This window comes from Mauremys mutica, unplaced genomic scaffold (assembly GCF_020497125.1).
Source record: "Mauremys mutica isolate MM-2020 ecotype Southern unplaced genomic scaffold, ASM2049712v1 001154F_np12_obj, whole genome shotgun sequence".
Taxonomy (NCBI): domain Eukaryota; kingdom Metazoa; phylum Chordata; order Testudines; family Geoemydidae; genus Mauremys; species Mauremys mutica.
The window spans coordinates 70855-76302 of NW_025423128.1; positions in this window are offsets into that span (position 1 = coordinate 70855).

The window sequence follows — 5448 nt, forward strand, 5'->3', positions numbered from 1 at the left end:
GCATGGTAAGTATTGTTTGAGGATCTGGTCGATTCTTTTCGTTTGCCCATTTGACAGAGGATGGTAGGCAGAGGAGAGGTGCACGTCAATCAACCAACCAAAATCCCTGCAAGAGCAGAAAGCAGGCAGAGTCCCGCAGCAAAGCGGGGCTAGCCAGCGTATTGCACTGAGTGCAGCACGTACGGTTACCTGCTTTGTGGGCAGATGGCCTGTGTACACATTCAGTGGAAGGAGCTCCGGAGACCAGAGTGGCTGAATGGGAGTAAATTGAACATCCTTGGGCGGGGGGAATACCCAAAGAAACCCACCATAGTAGCATTTAACTTCAAAAAGGGGAACCACACAGACATGAGGAGGCTAGTTAAATGGCAATAAAAAGGAACAGTCAGAGTGAACTGCCTGGAAGCTGCATGGAAACTTTTTAAAAACACCATAATAGAGGCTCAAACTATGTGTGAACTCCAAATTTAAAATACAGTAAGAGGACTAAAAAAATAGCCACCAAGGCTAAATAACAAAAGAGGTGGTTAGAGACAAAAAGTCGTCTTTTAAAAACTGGCAGTCAAATCCTACTGAGGAAAACAGAAAGGAGCATAAACTCTGGCAACTCAAGTGTAATTAGGCAGGCTGAAAACAAATTGAAGAGCAACTAGCGAAAGACACAAACTACCAGCACATTTTTTTTCATGTACCTCAGAAGTCAGAAGCCTGCCGAACAGTCCATGAGGCCACTGAAAGATCAAGATGCTAAAGAAACACTCAAGGAAGACCAGGCCATTGAGGAGAAGCTAAATGAACTCTTTGCATTGGTCTTCACTGCAGAGGATGTGAGGGAGATTCTCACAGGAGCCATTCTTTTGGGGGAACAAATCTGAGGAACTGTCCCAGATTGAGTTATTAATAGAGGAGGTTTTGGAACACATTGATAAATTAAACAGTAATAAGTCACCAGGACCAGAAGTATTCACCCAGGAGGGAACTCGGATATGAAATTGCAGAACTTCTAACTGTGGTATGTTACCTATCACTTAAATGTTGTTCCAGATAAGTGGAGGATAGCTACTGTAACACAGATTTTTCAAAAAAGGCTCCAGAGGTGATCCTGGCAAGTACAGGCCAATAAGCCTAACTTCAGTAGCAGGCAAATTGGTAGAAACTATAGTAAAGAACAGAATTAGTCAACACATAGATGGACATGATATGTTGGGGAAAAGCCAGCACAGATTTTGTAAAAGAGAATCATGCCCCACCAATGTATTAGAATTCGTTGAGGAGGTCAACAAACATATGGACAAGGGGATCCAGTGGATATAGCGTACTTAGATTTTCAGAAAGCTTTTGACAAATTCCCTCCCCAAAGGCTCTTAAGCAAAGTAAGCTGTCATGGGATAAGAGGGAAGGTCCTCATAGATCAGTAACTGGTTAAAAGATAGGAAACAAAGGGTAGGAATAAAGGGTCAGTTTTCACAATGGAAAGCAGTAAATAGCAGGTTCCCCCAGGGATCTGTACTGGGATCTGTGCTGGTCAACATATTCATAAATGATCTGGAAAAAGGGGTAAATAGTGAGGTGGCAAATTTTTAAGATGATACAAAATTTCTGAGAATGTATCTCGGGGGTGTTCAGGGCGGTATGTAGGAGGCTGGGTGTGGGTACCCCCACTGGGAGTGCATTCTTTCTCTGGGAAGAGCAGAGCTGTCTATATTGTCACAGCATTGTCTGCTGATGACCCTATATCAGCAGGCACTGGCCTGCCCCATGGATGGCATGATCTCCTCTAAGGATGAGCAAAGGAACATTACTGGAGAAAGGAGCAGCAAGGTGTCCTCAGAACAATCTCATGGAAATGTCACAGGTTAACACAAGTTACAGGAAAAACTGACACCAACATGCAGGACGTGAGCTCCAGGCAGAGCAGATTAACCCTTTGCTGCCTAGCACATTTCAGGCAACCTGGCCCAGGCAGACAGCGCTATTCCTGGAGTATGAGGAGGGTTACGAGGAGAGAGGCAGTGCCGGCCGCACTTGGTATGTGTGTGCATTGCGCTGGAGCGGGAGGGCTGCTTAACATTTTTATTGTTAAAAAATAAAACCCTCCTTAATGTTACATTTTTGTTACAGACATAAAGCCTCTTTTTATCCTCTTTCATCAGCTCCTAATCTCGCCTGCTGGCACGTGCCAGGCTTGGGGAAGCGTCACAGGATAATAAAACCCTTAATAGCTTTGCTGCCCCATCGAAAAGCTGTTTAATTGGCATCAGACTCTGTCACTGTTAATAAGTTTATACTTCTCCTTTCCATCAGTGTACTTTTGCGATGGGAGGTTAATTATGAATGGGTCACTAAATTCCAGTAAACACTAGTTGGGGAATATCTAATTACCTGTCTGCTTAGCTTTTTGCTAATTGTTAATTATCTGATTTAATTTGAATCCAGAGTTAGTATTCTGCAGGAAGCAGCATCTTCTCCCGCGCGCACACGCTGCTCCCAACAGGAGCCTCCTGGCCCATGCTGACAGCAACAAAGGGGAGGGCTGGGTGCTGCAGAGCAGTGCTCAGGTCCCAGGGTTTAAAGTCCTCACCAAACCTCGCCCACTGGAGGCTGCCACCTCCGCTCTCCTGGCTCCTGCTGAGGTATGTGAAACGCAGGCACTGCAGAGGACAGAGCTCTGAGAGCCCTCGGGGTGGACAATACAGGGCTGAAGCATGAAGCCAAGCACAGGGAGTTCTGTGCATACAGGGACATGCAACCCCCAGCTTGTCCCCTCCAGAGAACCTCGCTATGGTCTGCAGAGGGAGTGCAGAGCTCCCATAATCTGTGCTGCTTTTGTCCTTCCGAGCTTATTGAATATGGGATGAAGTGTGCACTGGCCTGCTTTGGCGGTGGCTGGGAGATGCCCACCCCCATGGGCAGCTCGAGGAGCCCAATCTTCCCTAAGATCCTCTCTTGAAGGTGGTCGTGCACACTGAGCCCTGACTTGGGGTGTGGGAGCACAGCCCTTCCTGCCTCCTCTCTGCCCTGCTGCCAATGCTCATGATACTTCTACTAGTCACAAGATTTCAGCTAGACCTGCCTGGGGGAAAACCCCTTCAATTGGCTGCCTTCCCCATTGCCCCACCTCCTGCAAAAGAGCAGCCAATCAGAACCGAAGCAGGCAGAGTTGCCCCCTCCCTGCAGAAGCAGGCGTCGTTCTTGGGCTGAGGGGAGCAGAAAGAGCCCAGCAGCTCAGGGCAGCTCCACCTCGCCTCCCCCATCATGAGCAAGGGGGACAGGATGGAGACTCTGCCCCGCCCCCCTCCAGCACCCACTTGGGAAGGGGCAGAGGGGAAGCTGGGGGGACAGGACTAAATGGGGTTTTGGAGACAGGCAGCAGGGCCGTCCTTAGGCATACGCAGCTGCATACGGCACCATGAAATCTGGGGCACCAAATTGCCCCTAATTTCATGCTGCCTAGGCAGCTGTGTGCTGCATACGCGGCAGCACCAGCCCCGGTGACCAGCCCTATCCCTCGGCCGGCCCCCCCCAAGGGGCAGGACTGTCCCTGGAGGAGGGGGGCCCCTGACAACTCTCTCTGCCCTGCCTCTTACCCTTCCCCCCCCACAGCCCACCCCCCATTCCCTCTTCCCTCAGTGACCCCGCACTCACCAGCAGTGGCGGGAAGCAGAGCAACCCGGCCCCAACCCACTCTACTCCGCTAGCTCCCAGGCGCGCCGCTCCACTTCCTGCCGCCGGTGAGTGTGGCGAAAGGATCACCCCGCCCCACATACACACTTACTGGTGGTGGGAAGTGGAGAGACGCGGCCCCAGCCATGTCGCTCGGGTTGGGGAAAGGACCACCCCTGGCTCTCACCGGGGGAAATGGATCGCTGCGGCTTGCAGCTGGTGGAGTAGAGCAGGCTGGGGCCGGGCTGCTCTGCGTCCTGATGCTGCGGGGGGGAACCCCCTTCCCCAAGCCCCCTCCTCTGAGCGACATGGCTGGAGCCAGGGCGAGGGAAGTGGAGCGGGCTGCTCCTGGCCCCCCGCTAATCCTCCAGGCCACTCGAGGCCTGTGGGGCCCTCACAGCTCCTGCCTCCCAGGTCCTTGGGGGGGAGGGGGGAAGGCCTGTGATCCCACACAGCTCTCCTGCAGGGGGGCTGCATAGGGCACCCAAATGGCTAGGGACAGCCCTGACAGGCAGTGTGGGAGTGAGCCAAAATCCCCTCCCCCACATACACTTGAGAGAGTTGGCAGTGCTAATTGTCACACACATAGGGGAGGGGGAGTTCAAAACCCAAACCACAATATCATGTTTTTTTTTAAAATCACATTAATTTTGGGCCAAGCTCATGATTTTTGTTGCTGTGGGTTTTTTGTTTTTTGGCCTGACTCATGATTTCTGAGCCCGGGAGTTGGCAGTACTCTCTGTCCTACGCGTTCCACCTGGTGAGGATCTGTGCCTGCAGGGTAGAGATGGGTGAATCACTGAGGTTTTGGTTCACTGGCAATTCCAAAGAATCAGTGGGAAAAATGTGTCTTCACCCGAACCAAAACTTCTGGAAATTTTTGCAAATTGAAAAACGTGTTTCAGGTGAAGTTCAACATTTTGTTTTGTTTCCTGACACTTTTTTTTAAAAATAAAAGCAAAAGAAATGAGGGCTAGATCCACCAGATGGCCACTGGAGGAGGTGTTGCTACCCTACAACTTACAGCTTAGTAGTTAAGGCCTTCACCTGGGACAAGGGACACTGGTATTCAAGTTCCCCCCTGCCAGAAGTGGAGAAGGAATTTGAACGTGGGTGTCTAAGGTGGCTGGGAAGTACCCTCACCACTGGGCTAAAGGAGAGACCAGAGTGGGCCTCTCTCTTGTTCCACTGTGTTTAAATAATTCAACATGCATTGCGAGAGAGGACGAATGGTTCTAGACCCCCATGGGTAGGGCACACCCCTAGAAGGCAAAAGACTATTTAATTAAAGGTGGTCGGCTCCTCCTCTGGCCGCTTTGTGAAGACCCAAAACTATTAGTTAGGCGCCAAACGGGAACTGCATTTTTCGGTGAACAAACGATTTGTCCAGAACATGTTGCCCAAGTCTTCAGTGGGGCCACACAAACCCGGCACTCCCACTCTCAGAGCTGTAGAGGGCCAGTCTGACCTTAGAGGAGTAAATCTGTGCCCCAGAAACCCATGAAGCCGATGCAGCCCCTTCAAGTAACAAGCCTCTTCCTGCCGCACCCCCACAGATGCCACTGAGAGGGAGGTCAGCCAGAATAGTCTCCGTGCCCCCCCCCCCCACCAATCCAGACTGGTTTTCACTGGGAAGAGCATGGCCCTCTGGAGCAATTGATAGCAGTAGGCGGGTAGTAGCTTCCATGTGCAGCAGTACCTGAGAGGGATGAGCCTAGGCTTTGCAGGAGGAATGCTGGGAATCGGGACTCCTGGGTTCCGCTCCAGGTTCCGGAAGCGAGTGTT